The sequence below is a fragment of the Hyla sarda genome, unplaced genomic scaffold (genome assembly GCF_029499605.1).
Source record: "Hyla sarda isolate aHylSar1 unplaced genomic scaffold, aHylSar1.hap1 scaffold_2355, whole genome shotgun sequence".
Taxonomy (NCBI): domain Eukaryota; kingdom Metazoa; phylum Chordata; class Amphibia; order Anura; family Hylidae; genus Hyla; species Hyla sarda.
Genome location: NW_026609038.1, coordinates 21,682 through 43,007, shown reverse-complemented (window position 1 = coordinate 43,007; position 21,326 = coordinate 21,682). Strand labels below are relative to the sequence as shown.

The 21,326-nt window shown below is 45.8% G+C and overlaps 8 non-coding genes across 8 annotated transcripts; all 8 read right to left on the bottom strand.

Moving 5' to 3' along the window:
- Positions 1-2,062: 2,062 nt before the first annotated feature.
- On the bottom strand, positions 2,063-2,253 carry LOC130322560 (U2 spliceosomal RNA). The gene has a single exon (XR_008868036.1). It is a non-coding gene; the product is annotated as a U2 spliceosomal RNA (small nuclear RNA).
- A 2,090-nt stretch (positions 2,254-4,343) lies between these two features.
- Positions 4,344-4,534, bottom strand: LOC130322558 (U2 spliceosomal RNA). The gene has a single exon (XR_008868035.1). It is a non-coding gene; the product is annotated as a U2 spliceosomal RNA (small nuclear RNA).
- A 2,089-nt stretch (positions 4,535-6,623) lies between these two features.
- Positions 6,624-6,814, bottom strand: LOC130322557 (U2 spliceosomal RNA). Its single transcript, XR_008868034.1, has one exon. It is a non-coding gene; the product is annotated as a U2 spliceosomal RNA (small nuclear RNA).
- A 2,085-nt stretch (positions 6,815-8,899) lies between these two features.
- On the bottom strand, positions 8,900-9,090 carry LOC130322556 (U2 spliceosomal RNA). Its single transcript, XR_008868033.1, has one exon. It is a non-coding gene; the product is annotated as a U2 spliceosomal RNA (small nuclear RNA).
- A 2,092-nt stretch (positions 9,091-11,182) lies between these two features.
- Positions 11,183-11,373, bottom strand: LOC130322555 (U2 spliceosomal RNA). Its single transcript, XR_008868032.1, has one exon. It is a non-coding gene; the product is annotated as a U2 spliceosomal RNA (small nuclear RNA).
- Positions 11,374-13,460: 2,087 nt separating this feature from the next.
- On the bottom strand, positions 13,461-13,650 carry LOC130322565 (U2 spliceosomal RNA). The gene has a single exon (XR_008868041.1). It is a non-coding gene; the product is annotated as a U2 spliceosomal RNA (small nuclear RNA).
- A 3,633-nt stretch (positions 13,651-17,283) lies between these two features.
- LOC130322563 (U2 spliceosomal RNA) lies at positions 17,284-17,474 on the bottom strand. The gene has a single exon (XR_008868039.1). It is a non-coding gene; the product is annotated as a U2 spliceosomal RNA (small nuclear RNA).
- A 2,080-nt stretch (positions 17,475-19,554) lies between these two features.
- Positions 19,555-19,745, bottom strand: LOC130322554 (U2 spliceosomal RNA). The gene has a single exon (XR_008868031.1). It is a non-coding gene; the product is annotated as a U2 spliceosomal RNA (small nuclear RNA).
- Positions 19,746-21,326: the final 1,581 nt, after the last annotated feature.

Here is a 21,326-nt window from a genome sequence, read left to right as displayed (position 1 = left end):
CCCCTTCATGGGCACTATCACTGCTTGCTGTCAGGGAGGCTGCCAGACAATTTTCCATGCACACTCTGGGCTGGGGGGCAGTCAACCACCAGTACACACAGCAGAACCTAAACCCATACCATTATTGCTAAGCAGCAAGACAGGGGCCCATTGCACTCCCACGGGGCCTTTTTAAATGCAATCCATAACCCGGATTTGCCAGGAACCCTTCTTACTCCTCCTACTTGCATGTGACACTGGGCTTAGGATCTGCATAGGAAACACACACACAAGCACACACCTACCTTTGTTGCCTGCAGATGCCTCCTTGGCTGTCCCCAAACGGTATCAAACCAACACCCACGGGAAGCTGTAAGCATAGAGGACATGCCTGCACCCCATTGGACTTACCTGTGTGGGTTAAATCCGGGTTATTTGACAACCTATGGCGGTGATGGTTCTGCTCAGGCAGAGCAGTGCTGATGCTCCTCATAAAGCTGTCGCTGCTGTGAAGGTTCTAGGTGACATCACAAATCCCTATGGTTACATACACAACAAAGCTGGGTTGTTGTTGTTTACACTCTGCAAGGCCTGTGGAAGTGAGTGACATCATAGCACTGTAGTTCTGAGGGTTCAAGATGGATGCAACAATCTCCTGTTGCTTCTATGAAGGCCGTAATAGACGACATCACCAAACAGCTCCATAGTCACATACACAGCAAAGGAGAGATGTTGTTTACACCTAGTGATGTCAGTGGTATTGAGTGACATCACAGCACAGTGCTAAGGCTCCTGGGCCTGGACACAGCAGCGGCTGCAATATCTCAACGGAGAATACGTTTATATCTATGTGTGTGTGTGCGCATATATATATATATATATATATATATATATATATATATATATATATTTCTCCGCCGAAATCACTTTTAAACCCATTTCCACCTTTTTTTCCCTTCTCTTCCTCTTACTTTTTTTTCACGTTTTTTTACGTTTTTCTCCTTTTCGCCTCTTTTCTGGGCGTATTATTCTTCTTTTTCTTCTTTTTTTTCGTCTAATGCATACCCCATCAGTGCAGCAATGCTTATTCAATACCGCCAGCAGATGGAGACACTGGGGGATAATTTTCTAAGGATTTATACTGATTTTTCCTGTCTGAATTTGTCGCACAGAAAGTTGCAGGCCAAATATGTGTGACATTTCTGCGACTTTAGCTTCTAGAGCATTTTTACAACATTATACATAGGTGCTGAATACATAAAAAGCGACTGTTCAGCGACAGACAAGTCGCATCGGCTGAAAGTAGGCCAGAATGTCAGTCCATGTTGGAGCAGGTTTAGATACAGTCTAAAGCATAGATCTCAAAGTCTGTGCACAGAATTTAGCAAGGGCCTCGCACCTTCTGATGCATCAGGTAGGTGCACAATAGCATAGCCTAACCCTCTGTACTTTGGTCTATATTGATGCGGGACATAGACAGCCAGCTGATGACCAATCCATTAGTGCAATGGATGGCTGGAAGCATTTGTCTTTGCCTTTGCAATACCACAGAAGCAATGCATGGTCAATGTACAGCAATGACACACCTGTGTGAACAGCCAGGAGACCCCCCCCCCCCCCATGTTATGTTACATAGTTACATAGTTAGTACGGTCGAAAAAAGACATATGTCCATCAAGTTCAACCAGGGAATTAAGGGGTAGGGGTGTGGCGCGATATTGGGGAAGGGATGAGATTTTATATTTCTTCATAAGCATTAATCTTATTTTGTCAATTAGGAACATTCAGCACCCACCCGCTATCAAGGCAGCTGCCTATCATGTCATGCCCTACCTGCACAGGTGTGCTGGCTACTCAAATGATCCAATTAAGGAGGCCATTTAGTCAGCAGCAGCAGAAGTCCTGTGCCTGGACGCTCCAACAGGGGCCAGACACAAGCAGAAGCAGAAGCAGCAGAAGCAGCAGCAGCACCACCTTTTGTTTTTTGGCTGCAGCAGCAGCAAGGCCCACAGGGCTGGCTAGCTGGCTAGCCAGCAAGCAGGTAGCAATGAAAGTAGGAATCTTTCTTTTTAACCCTGTAAGGGGGTGGTGCACTGTACCCGAAGATACTGCCATATCGGGTCAATGCATAGGGCGACGGAAGCAAGCTTCGAAATCGGCCCCCGTTCTCAAAAATCCATTTAATATATGGTCCCCAGATAGGGGACGTATCAGATATTAAACTGATAAGAACAGATACTACACTTGATCTTAGCCAAAAGGCCGAGAAGCGATAACCGTGAAAGGGGCGGGCCCAACAAGGTCCCCTTCATGGGCACTATCACTGCTTGCTGTCAGGGAGGCTGCCAGACAATTTTCCATGCACACTCTGGGCTGGGGGGCAGTCAACCACCAGTACACACAGCAGAACCTAAACCCATACCATTATTGCTAAGCAGCAAGACAGGGGCCCATTGCACTCCCACGGGGCCTTTTTAAATGCAATCCATAACCCGGATTTGCCAGGAACCCTTCTTACTCCTCCTACTTGCATGTGACACTGGGCTTAGGATCTGCATAGGAAACACACACACAAGCACACACCTACCTTTGTTGCCTGCAGATGCCTCCTTGGCTGTCCCCAAACGGTATCAAACCAACACCCACGGGAAGCTGTAAGCATAGAGGACATGCCTGCACCCCATTGGACTTACCTGTGTGGGTTAAATCCGGGTTATTTGACAACCTATGGCGGTGATGGTTCTGCTCAGGCAGAGCAGTGCTGATGCTCCTCATAAAGCTGTCGCTGCTGTGAAGGTTCTAGGTGACATCACAAATCCCTATGGTTACATACACAACAAAGCTGGGTTGTTGTTGTTTACACTCTGCAAGGCCTGTGGAAGTGAGTGACATCATAGCACTGTAGTTCTGAGGGTTCAAGATGGATGCAACAATCTCCTGTTGCTTCTATGAAGGCCGTAATAGACGACATCACCAAACAGCTCCATAGTCACATACACAGCAAAGGAGAGATGTTGTTTACACCTAGTGATGTCAGTGGTATTGAGTGACATCACAGCACAGTGCTAAGGCTCCTGGGCCTGGACACAGCAGCGGCTGCAATATCTCAACGGAGAATACGTTTATATCTATGTGTGTGTGTGCGCATATATATATATATATATATATATATATATATATATATATATATATATTTCTCCGCCGAAATCACTTTTAAACCCATTTCCACCTTTTTTTCCCTTCTCTTCCTCTTACTTTTTTTTCACGTTTTTTTACGTTTTTCTCCTTTTCGCCTCTTTTCTGGGCGTATTATTCTTCTTTTTCTTCTTTTTTTTCGTCTAATGCATACCCCATCAGTGCAGCAATGCTTATTCAATACCGCCAGCAGATGGAGACACTGGGGGATAATTTTCTAAGGATTTATACTGATTTTTCCTGTCTGAATTTGTCGCACAGAAAGTTGCAGGCCAAATATGTGTGACATTTCTGCGACTTTAGCTTCTAGAGCATTTTTACAACATTATACATAGGTGCTGAATACATAAAAAGCGACTGTTCAGCGACAGACAAGTCGCATCGGCTGAAAGTAGGCCAGAATGTCAGTCCATGTTGGAGCAGGTTTAGATACAGTCTAAAGCATAGATCTCAAAGTCTGTGCACAGAATTTAGCAAGGGCCTCGCACCTTCTGATGCATCAGGTAGGTGCACAATAGCATAGCCTAACCCTCTGTACTTTGGTCTATATTGATGCGGGACATAGACAGCCAGCTGATGACCAATCCATTAGTGCAATGGATGGCTGGAAGCATTTGTCTTTGCCTTTGCAATACCACAGAAGCAATGCATGGTCAATGTACAGCAATGACACACCTGTGTGAACAGCCAGGAGACCCCCCCCCCCATGTTATGTTACATAGTTACATAGTTAGTACGGTCGAAAAAAGACATATGTCCATCAAGTTCAACCAGGGAATTAAGGGGTAGGGGTGTGGCGCGATATTGGGGAAGGGATGAGATTTTATATTTCTTCATAAGCATTAATCTTATTTTGTCAATTAGGAACATTCAGCACCCACCCGCTATCAAGGCAGCTGCCTATCATGTCATGCCCTACCTGCACAGGTGTGCTGGCTACTCAAATGATCCAATTAAGGAGGCCATTTAGTCAGCAGCAGCAGAAGTCCTGTGCCTGGACGCTCCAACAGGGGCCAGACACAAGCAGAAGCAGAAGCAGCAGAAGCAGCAGCAGCACCACCTTTTGTTTTTTGGCTGCAGCAGCAGCAAGGCCCACAGGGCTGGCTAGCTGGCTAGCCAGCAAGCAGGTAGCAATGAAAGTAGGAATCTTTCTTTTTAACCCTGTAAGGGGGTGGTGCACTGTACCCGAAGATACTGCCATATCGGGTCAATGCATAGGGCGACGGAAGCAAGCTTCGAAATCGGCCCCCGTTCTCAAAAATCCATTTAATATATGGTCCCCAGATAGGGGACGTATCAGATATTAAACTGATAAGAACAGATACTACACTTGATCTTAGCCAAAAGGCCGAGAAGCGATAACCGTGAAAGGGGCGGGCCCAACAAGGTCCCCTTCATGGGCACTATCACTGCTTGCTGTCAGGGAGGCTGCCAGACAATTTTCCATGCACACTCTGGGCTGGGGGGCAGTCAACCACCAGTACACACAGCAGAACCTAAACCCATACCATTATTGCTAAGCAGCAAGACAGGGGCCCATTGCACTCCCACGGGGCCTTTTTAAATGCAATCCATAACCCGGATTTGCCAGGAACCCTTCTTACTCCTCCTACTTGCATGTGACACTGGGCTTAGGATCTGCATAGGAAACACACACACAAGCACACACCTACCTTTGTTGCCTGCAGATGCCTCCTTGGCTGTCCCCAAACGGTATCAAACCAACACCCACGGGAAGCTGTAAGCATAGAGGACATGCCTGCACCCCATTGGACTTACCTGTGTGGGTTAAATCCGGGTTATTTGACAACCTATGGCGGTGATGGTTCTGCTCAGGCAGAGCAGTGCTGATGCTCCTCATAAAGCTGTCGCTGCTGTGAAGGTTCTAGGTGACATCACAAATCCCTATGGTTACATACACAACAAAGCTGGGTTGTTGTTGTTTACACTCTGCAAGGCCTGTGGAAGTGAGTGACATCATAGCACTGTAGTTCTGAGGGTTCAAGATGGATGCAACAATCTCCTGTTGCTTCTATGAAGGCCATAATAGACGACATCACCAAACAGCTCCATAGTCACATACACAGCAAAGGAGAGATGTTGTTTACACCTAGTGATGTCAGTGGTATTGAGTGACATCACAGCACAGTGCTAAGGCTCCTGGGCCTGGACACAGCAGCGGCTGCAATATCTCAACGGAGAATACGTTTATATCTATGTGTGTGTGTGCGCATATATATATATATATATATATATATATATATATATATATATATTTCTCCGCCGAAATCACTTTTAAACCCATTTCCACCTTTTTTTCCCTTCTCTTCCTCTTACTTTTTTTTCACGTTTTTTTACGTTTTTCTCCTTTTCGCCTCTTTTCTGGGCGTATTATTCTTCTTTTTCTTCTTTTTTTTCGTCTAATGCATACCCCATCAGTGCAGCAATGCTTATTCAATACCGCCAGCAGATGGAGACACTGGGGGATAATTTTCTAAGGATTTATACTGATTTTTCCTGTCTGAATTTGTCGCACAGAAAGTTGCAGGCCAAATATGTGTGACATTTCTGCGACTTTAGCTTCTAGAGCATTTTTACAACATTATACATAGGTGCTGAATACATAAAAAGCGACTGTTCAGCGACAGACAAGTCGCATCGGCTGAAAGTAGGCCAGAATGTCAGTCCATGTTGGAGCAGGTTTAGATACAGTCTAAAGCATAGATCTCAAAGTCTGTGCACAGAATTTAGCAAGGGCCTCGCACCTTCTGATGCATCAGGTAGGTGCACAATAGCATAGCCTAACCCTCTGTACTTTGGTCTATATTGATGCGGGACATAGACAGCCAGCTGATGACCAATCCATTAGTGCAATGGATGGCTGGAAGCATTTGTCTTTGCCTTTGCAATACCACAGAAGCAATGCATGGTCAATGTACAGCAATGACACACCTGTGTGAACAGCCAGGAGACCCCCCCCCCCCCCATGTTATGTTACATAGTTACATAGTTAGTACGGTCGAAAAAAGACATATGTCCATCAAGTTCAACCAGGGAATTAAGGGGTAGGGGTGTGGCGCGATATTGGGGAAGGGATGAGATTTTATATTTCTTCATAAGCATTAATCTTATTTTGTCAATTAGGAACATTCAGCACCCACCCGCTATCAAGGCAGCTGCCTATCATGTCATGCCCTACCTGCACAGGTGTGCTGGCTACTCAAATGATCCAATTAAGGAGGCCATTTAGTCAGCAGCAGCAGAAGTCCTGTGCCTGGACGCTCCAACAGGGGCCAGACACAAGCAGAAGCAGAAGCAGCAGAAGCAGCAGCAGCACCACCTTTTGTTTTTTGGCTGCAGTAGCAGCAATGCCCACAGGGCTGGCTAGCTGGCTAGCCAGCAAGCAGGTAGCAATGAAAGTAGGAATCTTTCTTTTTAACCCTGTAAGGGGGTGGTGCACTGTACCCGAAGATACTGCCATATCGGGTCAATGCATAGGGCGACGGAAGCAAGCTTCGAAATCGGCCCCCGTTCTCAAAAATCCATTTAATATATGGTCCCCAGATAGGGGACGTATCAGATATTAAACTGATAAGAACAGATACTACACTTGATCTTAGCCAAAAGGCCGAGAAGCGATAACCGTGAAAGGGGCGGGCCCAACAAGGTCCCCTTCATGGGCACTATCACTGCTTGCTGTCAGGGAGGCTGCCAGACAATTTTCCATGCACACTCTGGGCTGGGGGGCAGTCAACCACCAGTACACACAGCAGAACCTAAACCCATACCATTATTGCTAAGCAGCAAGACAGGGGCCCATTGCACTCCCACGGGGCCTTTTTAAATGCAATCCATAACCCGGATTTGCCAGGAACCCTTCTTACTCCTCCTACTTGCATGTGACACTGGGCTTAGGATCTGCATAGGAAACACACACACAAGCACACACCTACCTTTGTTGCCTGCAGATGCCTCCTTGGCTGTCCCCAAACGGTATCAAACCAACACCCACGGGAAGCTGTAAGCATAGAGGACATGCCTGCACCCCATTGGACTTACCTGTGTGGGTTAAATCCGGGTTATTTGACAACCTATGGCGGTGATGGTTCTGCTCAGGCAGAGCAGTGCTGATGCTCCTCATAAAGCTGTCGCTGCTGTGAAGGTTCTAGGTGACATCACAAATCCCTATGGTTACATACACAACAAAGCTGGGTTGTTGTTGTTTACACTCTGCAAGGCCTGTGGAAGTGAGTGACATCATAGCACTGTAGTTCTGAGGGTTCAAGATGGATGCAACAATCTCCTGTTGCTTCTATGAAGGCCGTAATAGACGACATCACCAAACAGCTCCATAGTCACATACACAGCAAAGGAGAGATGTTGTTTACACCTAGTGATGTCAGTGGTATTGAGTGACATCACAGCACAGTGCTAAGGCTCCTGGGCCTGGACACAGCAGCGGCTGCAATATCTCAACGGAGAATACGTTTATATCTATGTGTGTGTGTGCGCATATATATATATATATATATATATATATATATATATATATATATTTCTCCGCCGAAATCACTTTTAAACCCATTTCCACCTTTTTTTCCCTTCTCTTCCTCTTACTTTTTTTTCACGTTTTTTTACGTTTTTCTCCTTTTCGCCTCTTTTCTGGGCGTATTATTCTTCTTTTTCTTCTTTTTTTTCGTCTAATGCATACCCCATCAGTGCAGCAATGCTTATTCAATACCGCCAGCAGATGGAGACACTGGGGGATAATTTTCTAAGGATTTATACTGATTTTTCCTGTCTGAATTTGTCGCACAGAAAGTTGCAGGCCAAATATGTGTGACATTTCTGCGACTTTAGCTTCTAGAGCATTTTTACAACATTATACATAGGTGCTGAATACATAAAAAGCGACTGTTCAGCGACAGACAAGTCGCATCGGCTGAAAGTAGGCCAGAATGTCAGTCCATGTTGGAGCAGGTTTAGATACAGTCTAAAGCATAGATCTCAAAGTCTGTGCACAGAATTTAGCAAGGGCCTCGCACCTTCTGATGCATCAGGTAGGTGCACAATAGCATAGCCTAACCCTCTGTACTTTGGTCTATATTGATGCGGGACATAGACAGCCAGCTGATGACCAATCCATTAGTGCAATGGATGGCTGGAAGCATTTGTCTTTGCCTTTGCAATACCACAGAAGCAATGCATGGTCAATGTACAGCAATGACACACCTGTGTGAACAGCCAGGAGACCCCCCCCCCCCCCCCATGTTATGTTACATAGTTACATAGTTAGTACGGTCGAAAAAAGACATATGTCCATCAAGTTCAACCAGGGAATTAAGGGGTAGGGGTGTGGCGCGATATTGGGGAAGGGATGAGATTTTATATTTCTTCATAAGCATTAATCTTATTTTGTCAATTAGGAACATTCAGCACCCACCCGCTATCAAGGCAGCTGCCTATCATGTCATGCCCTACCTGCACAGGTGTGCTGGCTACTCAAATGATCCAATTAAGGAGGCCATTTAGTCAGCAGCAGCAGAAGTCCTGTGCCTGGACGCTCCAACAGGGGCCAGACACAAGCAGAAGCAGCAGAAGCAGCAGCAGCACCACCTTTTGTTTTTTGGCTGCAGCAGCAGCAAGGCCCACAGGGCTGGCTAGCTGGCTAGCCAGCAAGCAGGTAGCAATGAAAGTAGGAATCTTTCTTTTTAACCCTGTAAGGGGGTGGTGCACTGTACCCGAAGATACTGCCATATCGGGTCAATGCATAGGGCGACGGAAGCAAGCTTCGAAATCGGCCCCCGTTCTCAAAAATCCATTTAATATATGGTCCCCAGATAGGGGACGTATCAGATATTAAACTGATAAGAACAGATACTACACTTGATCTTAGCCAAAAGGCCGAGAAGCGATAACCGTGAAAGGGGCGGGCCCAACAAGGTCCCCTTCATGGGCACTATCACTGCTTGCTGTCAGGGAGGCTGCCAGACAATTTTCCATGCACACTCTGGGCTGGGGGGCAGTCAACCACCAGTACACACAGCAGAACCTAAACCCATACCATTATTGCTAAGCAGCAAGACAGGGGCCCATTGCACTCCCACGGGGCCTTTTTAAATGCAATCCATAACCCGGATTTGCCAGGAACCCTTCTTACTCCTCCTACTTGCATGTGACACTGGGCTTAGGATCTGCATAGGAAACACACACACAAGCACACACCTACCTTTGTTGCCTGCAGATGCCTCCTTGGCTGTCCCCAAACGGTATCAAACCAACACCCACGGGAAGCTGTAAGCATAGAGGACATGCCTGCACCCCATTGGACTTACCTGTGTGGGTTAAATCCGGGTTATTTGACAACCTATGGCGGTGATGGTTCTGCTCAGGCAGAGCAGTGCTGATGCTCCTCATAAAGCTGTCGCTGCTGTGAAGGTTCTAGGTGACATCACAAATCCCTATGGTTACATACACAACAAAGCTGGGTTGTTGTTGTTTACACTCTGCAAGGCCTGTGGAAGTGAGTGACATCATAGCACTGTAGTTCTGAGGGTTCAAGATGGATGCAACAATCTCCTGTTGCTTCTATGAAGGCCGTAATAGACGACATCACCAAACAGCTCCATAGTCACATACACAGCAAAGGAGAGATGTTGTTTACACCTAGTGATGTCAGTGGTATTGAGTGACATCACAGCACAGTGCTAAGGCTCCTGGGCCTGGACACAGCAGCGGCTGCAATATCTCAACGGAGAATACGTTTATATCTATGTGTGTGTGTGCGCATATATATATATATATATATATATATATATATATATATATATATATATATTTCTCCGCCGAAATCACTTTTAAACCCATTTCCACCTTTTTTTCCCTTCTCTTCCTCTTACTTTTTTTTCACGTTTTTTTACGTTTTTCTCCTTTTCGCCTCTTTTCTGGGCGTATTATTCTTCTTTTTCTTCTTTTTTTTCGTCTAATGCATACCCCATCAGTGCAGCAATGCTTATTCAATACCGCCAGCAGATGGAGACACTGGGGAATAATTTTCTAAGGATTTATACTGATTTTTCCTGTCTGAATTTGTCGCACAGAAAGTTGCAGGCCAAATATGTGTGACATTTCTGCGACTTTAGCTTCTAGAGCATTTTTACAACATTATACATAGGTGCTGAATACATAAAAAGCGACTGTTCAGCGACAGACAAGTCGCATCGGCTGAAAGTAGGCCAGAATGTCAGTCCATGTTGGAGCAGGTTTAGATACAGTCTAAAGCATAGATCTCAAAGTCTGTGCACAGAATTTAGCAAGGGCCTCGCACCTTCTGATGCATCAGGTAGGTGCACAATAGCATAGCCTAACCCTCTGTACTTTGGTCTATATTGATGCGGGACATAGACAGCCAGCTGATGACCAATCCATTAGTGCAATGGATGGCTGGAAGCATTTGTCTTTGCCTTTGCAATACCACAGAAGCAATGCATGGTCAATGTACAGCAATGACACACCTGTGTGAACAGCCAGGAGACCCCCCCCCCCATGTTATGTTACATAGTTACATAGTTAGTACGGTCGAAAAAAGACATATGTCCATCAAGTTCAACCAGGGAATTAAGGGGTAGGGGTGTGGCGCGATATTGGGGAAGGGATGAGATTTTATATTTCTTCATAAGCATTAATCTTATTTTGTCAATTAGGAACATTCAGCACCCACCCGCTATCAAGGCAGCTGCCTATCATGTCATGCCCTACCTGCACAGGTGTGCTGGCTACTCAAATGATCCAATTAAGGAGGCCATTTAGTCAGCAGCAGCAGAAGTCCTGTGCCTGGACGCTCCAACAGGGGCCAGACACAAGCAGAAGCAGAAGCAGCAGAAGCAGCAGCAGCACCACCTTTTGTTTTTTGGCTGCAGCAGCAGCAAGGCCCACAGGGCTGGCTAGCTGGCTAGCCAGCAAGCAGGTAGCAATGAAAGTAGGAATCTTTCTTTTTAACCCTGTAAGGGGGTGGTGCACTGTACCCGAAGATACTGCCATATCGGGTCAATGCATAGGGCGACGGAAGCAAGCTTCGAAATCGGCCCCCGTTCTCAAAAATCCATTTAATATATGGTCCCCAGATAGGGGACGTATCAGATATTAAACTGATAAGAACAGATACTACACTTGATCTTAGCCAAAAGGCCGAGAAGCGATAACCGTGAAAGGGGCGGGCCCAACAAGGTCCCCTTCATGGGCACTATCACTGCTTGCTGTCAGGGAGGCTGCCAGACAATTTTCCATGCACACTCTGGGCTGGGGGGCAGTGAACCACCAGTACACACAGCAGAACCTAAACCCATACCATTATTGCTAAGCAGCAAGACAGGGGCCCATTGCACTTCCACGGGGCCTTTTTAAATGCAATCCATAACCCGGATTTGCCAGGAACCCTTCTTACTCCTCCTACTTGCATGTGACACTGGGCTTAGGATCTGCATAGGAAACACACACACAAGCACACACCTACCTTTGTTGCCTGCAGATGCCTCCTTGGCTGTCCCCAAACGGTATCAAACCAACACCCACGGGAAGCTGTAAGCATAGAGGACATGCCTGCACCCCATTGGACTTACCTGTGTGGGTTAAATCCGGGTTATTTGACAACCTATGGCGGTGATGGTTCTGCTCAGGCAGAGCAGTGCTGATGCTCCTCATAAAGCTGTCGCTGCTGTGAAGGTTCTAGGTGACATCACAAATCCCTATGGTTACATACACAACAAAGCTGGGTTGTTGTTGTTTACACTCTGCAAGGCCTGTGGAAGTGAGTGACATCATAGCACTGTAGTTCTGAGGGTTCAAGATGGATGCAACAATCTCCTGTTGCTTCTATGAAGGCCGTAATAGACGACATCACCAAACAGCTCCATAGTCACATACACAGCAAAGGAGAGATGTTGTTTACACCTAGTGATGTCAGTGGTATTGAGTGACATCACAGCACAGTGCTAAGGCTCCTGGGCCTGGACACAGCAGCGGCTGCAATATCTCAACGGAGAATACGTTTATATCTATGTGTGTGTGTGCGCATATATATATATATATATATATATATATATATATATATATATATTTCTCCGCCGAAATCACTTTTAAACCCATTTCCACCTTTTTTTCCCTTCTCTTCCTCTTACTTTTTTTTCACGTTTTTTTACGTTTTTCTCCTTTTCGCCTCTTTTCTGGGCGTATTATTCTTCTTTTTCTTCTTTTTTTTCGTCTAATGCATACCCCATCAGTGCAGCAATGCTTATTCAATACCGCCAGCAGATGGAGACACTGGGGGATAATTTTCTAAGGATTTATACTGATTTTTCCTGTCTGAATTTGTCGCACAGAAAGTTGCAGGCCAAATATGTGTGACATTTCTGCGACTTTAGCTTCTAGAGCATTTTTACAACATTATACATAGGTGCTGAATACATAAAAAGCGACTGTTCAGCGACAGACAAGTCGCATCGGCTGAAAGTAGGCCAGAATGTCAGTCCATGTTGGAGCAGGTTTAGATACAGTCTAAAGCATAGATCTCAAAGTCTGTGCACAGAATTTAGCAAGGGCCTCGCACCTTCTGATGCATCAGGTAGGTGCACAATAGCATAGCCTAACCCTCTGTACTTTGGTCTATATTGATGCGGGACATAGACAGCCAGCTGATGACCAATCCATTAGTGCAATGGATGGCTGGAAGCATTTGTCTTTGCCTTTGCAATACCACAGAAGCAATGCATGGTCAATGTACAGCAATGACACACCTGTGTGAACAGCCAGGAGACCCCCCCCCCCCATGTTATGTTACATAGTTACATAGTTAGTACGGTCGAAAAAAGACATATGTCCATCAAGTTCAACCAGGGAATTAAGGGGTAGGGGTGTGGCGCGATATTGGGGAAGGGATGAGATTTTATATTTCTTCATAAGCATTAATCTTATTTTGTCAATTAGGAACATTCAGCACCCACCCGCTATCAAGGCAGCTGCCTATCATGTCATGCCCTACCTGCACAGGTGTGCTGGCTACTCAAATGATCCAATTAAGGAGGCCATTTAGTCAGCAGCAGCAGAAGTCCTGTGCCTGGACGCTCCAACAGGGGCCAGACACAAGCAGAAGCAGAAGCAGCAGAAGCAGCAGCAGGACCACCTTTTGTTTTTTGGCTGCAGCAGCAGCAAGGCCCACAGGGCTGGCTAGCTGGCTAGCCAGCAAGCAGGTAGCAATGAAAGTAGGAATCTTTCTTTTTAACCCTGTAAGGGGGTGGTGCACTGTACCCGAAGATACTGCCATATCGGGTCAATGCATAGGGCGACGGAAGCAAGCTTCGAAATCGGCCCCCGTTCTCAAAAATCCATTTAATATATGGTCCCCAGATAGGGGACGTATCAGATATTAAACTGATAAGAACAGATTTTTTTTAAGTTAGCCCTCAGAACTCACTCAGAGTTCCAAGATCTTATTTGGAACTCAATTTTGTGTTCATCATCAGGTAACATGTTTTTATTTCTTTTCTTAAACACTAATGAAACAAAATAGAACATTTAAAAACAAAATAAGAAACAACATAAAATAGCAAAACCAAACATTACTTTCTAATTAAGCAAAACCAAATTAGAAGGTCATCCCCTTCCTCCATGCAAACACCATTAGAAAGTCTATCAGTCCTCGACTGATATTGCCATTTGCTATATCTTTCTTAACTTGAGACGCTAACCAGCCTGGAATTTTATACGTTTCAACAAAACGGTTCATGTCTGCCTTGAAAGAAAAATAGACTTTATCCCGAGCTTCTTCCTCCCGGTTCTTCAAGCCTATCTTTAGATCCATCATATCTTTGTCAAACGTTTTTCTTTCTGCTTCCGACAAATTTTCCAACAAACCACCAAGCACACCAAAATACTGCACTGGCACATACACTTCCTCCTCTCTCTTCTTCTTCTGCTCTGTAGGTCTTCTAGTTGGAACCTGCTCCACTTCTGGTTCTTTCACTTCAGCTGGTTCCTCTCTGCTTCTTTTTACAGCTTCCTTTTTCTCTGAATTTTTCTCAGACTTTTTCTTAGGACACGAGCCAAGCAGATGGCCCTCCTCACCACACAGATGGCATTTCCTTTTCTTTTGACAATTTTCCACGTCGTGACCCTCCTCTTGACACTTGAAACACCACAAAAACGTGCAATCCTCCTTTCTGTGACCGTACTGTTTACATTTGCGGCAAAAATCTTGCATGCCAGAAAAATACAGATCCCCGTTCACAGAACCAATTTTAAACCGTCCTGGGGGGATCACTAACTTGCCATCTGCCATTTTAAATTTCACATGGAACCTCCACTTGGTGGTCCATAGTCCATATTGATTAAATACCTTGCCTTTAGGCAGAACACTGTCACAGAATCGAGACAAAAAGGTAACGATATCCTCCTCCGAAGTATATGGGCTATACATCCTTATAGTCACCAATCGTTCTCTACGTGGGAAATGTGGAACTATCTCCACCCCTTCCAAAACCGGACATACCTTCTTTTGCTGCAATATGTTCCAAAATGACTCATAGTCCTCTTCAGAAGCCAGCACCACGTCGTAGTATCCACTTCTGGGAAACTCAAGCATGGATAGGATTTGCTCCCTCTTGACTTCCAGCAACTTAAACAGCACTTCTTCCACGACAAAGACAAGGCCTCTTTCCTTCTTCCGGACATCGAGCAGGGAAATACGAACTCCATTCCGAAGTCTCGCAAAAGGCGGCACGCCTTCCGAAGAAAAACCGCAATCTTCCTCCATGTCCATGATGTCCAGACACCTCCCCCACCGAAGTAGGTAGGTGGGGATCGCCTCCCGTTGTCTGGGGACTAAGCCGGCTCCCTGATAGCAGCAGGGGGGTGAAGTCCCTCCGTTAAGAAGGACGATCCCCCCAGGCAAAGGAGCCGGGTACCCCAGACACCCTCTGGCCAGACCAAGTGAGCAGAACTACACTTGATCTTAGCCAAAAGGCCGAGAAGCGATAACCGTGAAAGGGGCGGGCCCAACAAGGTCCCCTTCATGGGCACTATCACTGCTTGCTGTCAGGGAGGCTGCCAGACAATTTTCCATGCACACTCTGGGCTGGGGGGCAGTCAACCACCAGTACACACAGCAGAACCTAAACCCATACCATTATTGCTAAGCAGCAAGACAGGGGCCCATTGCACTCCCACGGGGCCTTTTTAAATGCAATCCATAACCCGGATTTGCCAGGAACCCTTCTTACTCCTCCTACTTGCATGTGACACTGGGCTTAGGATCTGCATAGGAAACACACACACAAGCACACACCTACCTTTGTTGCCTGCAGATGCCTCCTTGGCTGTCCCCAAACGGTATCAAACCAACACCCACGGGAAGCTGTAAGCATAGAGGACATGCCTGCACCCCATTGGACTTACCTGTGTGGGTTAAATCCGGGTTATTTGACAACCTATGGCGGTGATGGTTCTGCTCAGGCAGAGCAGTGCTGATGCTCCTCATAAAGCTGTCGCTGCTGTGAAGGTTCTAGGTGACATCACAAATCCCTATGGTTACATACACAACAAAGCTGGGTTGTTGTTGTTTACACTCTGCAAGGCCTGTGGAAGTGAGTGACATCATAGCACTGTAGTTCTGAGGGTTCAAGATGGATGCAACAATCTCCTGTTGCTTCTATGAAGGCCGTAATAGACGACATCACCAAACAGCTCCATAGTCACATACACAGCAAAGGAGAGATGTTGTTTACACCTAGTGATGTCAGTGGTATTGAGTGACATCACAGCACAGTGCTAAGGCTCCTGGGCCTGGACACAGCAGCGGCTGCAATATCTCAACGGAGAATACGTTTATATCTATGTGTGTGTGTGCGCATATATATATATATATATATATATATATATATATATATATTTCTCCGCCGAAATCACTTTTAAACCCATTTCCACCTTTTTTTCCCTTCTCTTCCTCTTACTTTTTTTTCACGTTTTTTTACGTTTTTCTCCTTTTCGCCTCTTTTCTGGGCGTATTATTCTTCTTTTTCTTCTTTTTTTTCGTCTAATGCATACCCCATCAGTGCAGCAATGCTTATTCAATACCGCCAGCAGATGGAGACACTGGGGGATAATTTTCTAAGGATTTATACTGATTTTTCCTGTCTGAATTTGTCGCACAGAAAGTTGCAGGCCAAATATGTGTGACATTTCTGCGACTTTAGCTTCTAGAGCATTTTTACAACATTATACATAGGTGCTGAATACATAAAAAGCGACTGTTCAGCGACAGACAAGTCGCATCGGCTGAAAGTAGGCCAGAATGTCAGTCCATGTTGGAGCAGGTTTAGATACAGTCTAAAGCATAGATCTCAAAGTCTGTGCACAGAATTTAGCAAGGGCCTCGCACCTTCTGATGCATCAGGTAGGTGCACAATAGCATAGCCTAACCCTCTGTACTTTGGTCTATATTGATGCGGGACATAGACAGCCAGCTGATGACCAATCCATTAGTGCAATGGATGGCTGGAAGCATTTGTCTTTGCCTTTGCAATACCACAGAAGCAATGCATGGTCAATGTACAGCAATGACACACCTGTGTGAACAGCCAGGAGACCCCCCCCCCATGTTATGTTACATAGTTACATAGTTAGTACGGTCGAAAAAAGACATATGTCCATCAAGTTCAACCAGGGAATTAAGGGGTAGGGGTGTGGCGCGATATTGGGGAAGGGATGAGATTTTATATTTCTTCATAAGCATTAATCTTATTTTGTCAATTAGGAACATTCAGCACCCACCCGCTATCAAGGCAGCTGCCTATCATGTCATGCCCTACCTGCACAGGTGTGCTGGCTACTCAAATGATCCAATTAAGGAGGCCATTTAGTCAGCAGCAGCAGAAGTCCTGTGCCTGGACGCTCCAACAGGGGCCAGACACAAGCAGAAGCAGAAGCAGCAGAAGCAGCAGCAGCACCACCTTTTGTTTTTTGGCTGCAGCAGCAGCAAGGCCCACAGGGCTGGCTAGCTGGCTAGCCAGCAAGCAGGTAGCAATGAAAGTAGGAATCTTTCTTTTTAACCCTGTAAGGGGGTGGTGCACTGTACCCGAAGATACTGCCATATCGGGTCAATGCATAGGGCGACGGAAGCAAGCTTCGAAATCGGCCCCCGTTCTCAAAAATCCATTTAATATATGGTCCCCAGATAGGGGACGCATCAGATATTAAACTGATAAGAACAGATACTACACTTGATCTTAGCCAAAAGGCCGAGAAGCGATAACCGTGAAAGGGGCGGGCCCAACAAGGTCCCCTTCATGGGCACTATCACTGCTTGCTGTCAGGGAGGCTGCCAGACAATTTTCCATGCACACTCTGGGCTGGGGGGCAGTCAACCACCAGTACACACAGCAGAACCTAAACCCATACCATTATTGCTAAGCAGCAAGACAGGGGCCCATTGCACTCCCACGGGGCCTTTTTAAATGCAATCCATAACCCGGATTTGCCAGGAACCCTTCTTACTCCTCCTACTTGCATGTGACACTGGGCTTAGGATCTGCATAGGAAACACACACACAAGCACACACCTACCTTTGTTGCCTGCAGATGCCTCCTTGGCTGTCCCCAAACGGTATCAAACCAACACCCACGGGAAGCTGTAAGCATAGAGGACATGCCTGCACCCCATTGGACTTACCTGTGTGGGTTAAATCCGGGTTATTTGACAACCTATGGCGGTGATGGTTCTGCTCAGGCAGAGCAGTGCTGATGCTCCTCATAAAGCTGTCGCTGCTGTGAAGGTTCTAGGTGACATCACAAATCCCTATGGTTACATACACAACAAAGCTGGGTTGTTGTTGTTTACACTCTGCAAGGCCTGTGGAAGTGAGTGACATCATAGCACTGTAGTTCTGAGGGTTCTAGATGGATGCAACAATCTCCTGTTGCTTCTATGAAGGCCATAATAGACGACATCACCAAACAGCTCCATAGTCACATACACAGCAAAGGAGAGATGTTGTTTACACCTAGTGATGTCAGTGGTATTGAGTGACATCACAGCACAGTGCTAAGGCTCCTGGGCCTGGACACAGCAGCGGCTGCAATATCTCAACGGAGAATACGTTTATATCTATGTGTGTGTGTGCGCATATATATATATATATATATATATATATATATATATATTTCTCCGCCGAAATCACTTTTAAACCCATTTCCACCTTTTTTTCCCTTCTCTTCCTCTTACTTTTTTTTCACGTTTTTTTACGTTTTTCTCCTTTTCGCCTCTTTTCTGGGCGTATTATTCTTCTTTTTCTTCTTTTTTTTCGTCTAATGCATACCCCATCAGTGCAGCAATGCTTATTCAATACCGCCAGCAGATGGAGACACTGGGGGATAATTTTCTAAGGATTTATACTGATTTTTCCTGTCTGAATTTGTCGCACAGAAAGTTGCAGGCCAAATATGTGTGACATTTCTGCGACTTTAGCTTCTAGAGCATTTTTACAACATTATACATAGGTGCTGAATACATAAAAAGCGACTGTTCAGCGACAGACAAGTCGCATCGGCTGAAAGTAGGCCAGAATGTCAGTCCATGTTGGAGCAGGTTTAGATACAGTCTAAAGCATAGATCTCAAAGTCTGTGCACAGAATTTAGCAAGGGCCCCGCACCTTCTGATGCATCAGGTAGGTGCACAATAGCATAGCCTAACCCTCTGTACTTTGGTCTATATTGATGCGGGACATAGACAGCCAGCTGATGACCAATCCATTAGTGCAATGGATGGCTGGAAGCATTTGTCTTTGCCTTTGCAATACCACAGAAGCAATGCATGGTCAATGTACAGCAATGACACACCTGTGTGAACAGCCAGGAGACCCCCCCCCCCATGTTATGTTACATAGTTACATAGTTAGTACGGTCGAAAAAAGACATATGTCCATCAAGTTCAACCAGGGAATTAAGGGGTAGGGGTGTGGCGCGATATTGGGGAAGGGATGAGATTTTATATTTCTTCATAAGCATTAATCTTATTTTGTCAATTAGGAACATTCAGCACCCACCCGCTATCAAGGCAGCTGCCTATCATGTCATGCCCTACCTGCACAGGTGTGCTGGCTACTCAAATGATCCAATTAAGGAGGCCATTTAGTCAGCAGCAGCAGAAGTCCTGTGCCTGGACGCTCCAACAGGGGCCAGACACAAGCAGAAGCAGAAGCAGCAGAAGCAGCAGCAGCACCACCTTTTGTTTTTTGGCTGCAGCAGCAGCAAGGCCCACAGGGCTGGCTAGCTGGCTAGCCAGCAAGCAGGTAGCAATGAAAGTAGGAATCTTTCTTTTTAACCCTGTAAGGGGGTGGTGCACTGTACCCGAAGATACTGCCATATCGGGTCAATGCATAGGGCGACGGAAGCAAGCTTCGAAATCGGCCCCCGTTCTCAAAAATCCATTTAATATATGGTCCCCAGATAGGGGACGTATCAGATATTAAACTGATAAGAACAGATACTACACTTGATCTTAGCCAAAAGGCCGAGAAGCGATAACCGTGAAAGGGGCGGGCCCAACAAGGTCCCCTTCATGGGCACTATCACTGCTTGTTGTCAGGGAGGCTGCCAGACAATTTTCCATGCACACTCTGGGCTGGGGGGCAGTCAACCACCAGTACACACAGCAGAACCTAAACCCATACCATTATTGCTAAGCAGCAAGACAGGGGCCCATTGCACTCCCACGGGGCCTTTTTAAATGCAATCCATAACCCGGATTTGCCAGGAACCCTTCTTACTCCTCCTACTTGCATGTGACACTGGGCTTAGGATCTGCATAGGAAACACACACACAAGCACACACCTACCTTTGTTGCCTGCAGATGCCTCCTTGGCTGTCCCCAAACGGTATCAAACCAACACCCACGGGAAGCTGTAAGCATAGAGGACATGCCTGCACCCCATTGGACTTACCTGTGTGGGTTAAATCCGGGTTATTTGACAACCTATGGCGGTGATGGTTCTGCTCAGGCAGAGCAGTGCTGATGCTCCTCATAAAGCTGTCGCTGCTGTGAAGGTTCTAGGTGACATCACAAATCCCTATGGTTACATACACAACAAAGCAGGGTTGTTGTTGTTTACACTCTGCAAGGCCTGTGGAAGTGAGTGACATCATAGCACTGTAGTTCTGAGGGTTCTAGATGGATGCAACAATCTCCTGTTGCTTCTATGAAGGCCATAATAGACGACATCACCAAACAGCTCCATAGTCACATACACAGCAAAGGAGAGATGTTGTTTACACCTAGTGATGTCAGTGGTATTGAGTGACATCACAGCACAGTGCTAAGGCTCCTGGGCCTGGACACAGCAGCGGCTGCAATATCTCAACGGAGAATACGTTTATATCTATGTGTGTGTGTGCGCATATATATATATATATATATATATATATATATATATATATATATTTCTCCGCCGAAATCACTTTTAAACCCATTTCCACCTTTTTTTCCCTTCTCTTCCTCTTACTTTTTTTTCACGTTTTTTTACGTTTTTCTCCTTTTCGCCTCTTTTCTGGGCGTATTATTCTTCTTTTTCTTCTTTTTTTTCGTCTAATGCATACCCCATCAGTGCAGCAATGCTTATTCAATACCGCCAGCAGATGGAGACACTGGGGGATAATTTTCGAAGGATTTATACTGATTTTTCCTGTCTGAATTTGTCGCACAGAAAGTTGCAGGCCAAATATGTGTGACATTTCTGCGACTTTAGCTTCTAGAGCATTTTTACAACATTATACATAGGTGCTGAATACATAAAAAGCGACTGTTCAGCGACAGACAAGTCGCATCGGCTGAAAGTAGGCCAGAATGTCAGTCCATGTTGGAGCAGGTTTAGATACAGTCTAAAGCATAGATCTCAAAGTCTGTGCACAGAATTTAGCAAGGGCCTCGCACCTTCTGATGCATCAGGTAGGTGCACAATAGCATAGCCTAACCCTCTGTACTTTGGTCTATATTGATGCGGGACATAGACAGCCAGCTGATGACCAATCCATTAGTGCAATGGATGGCTGGAAGCATTTGTCTTTGCCTTTGCAATACCACAGAAGCAATGCATGGTCAATGTACAG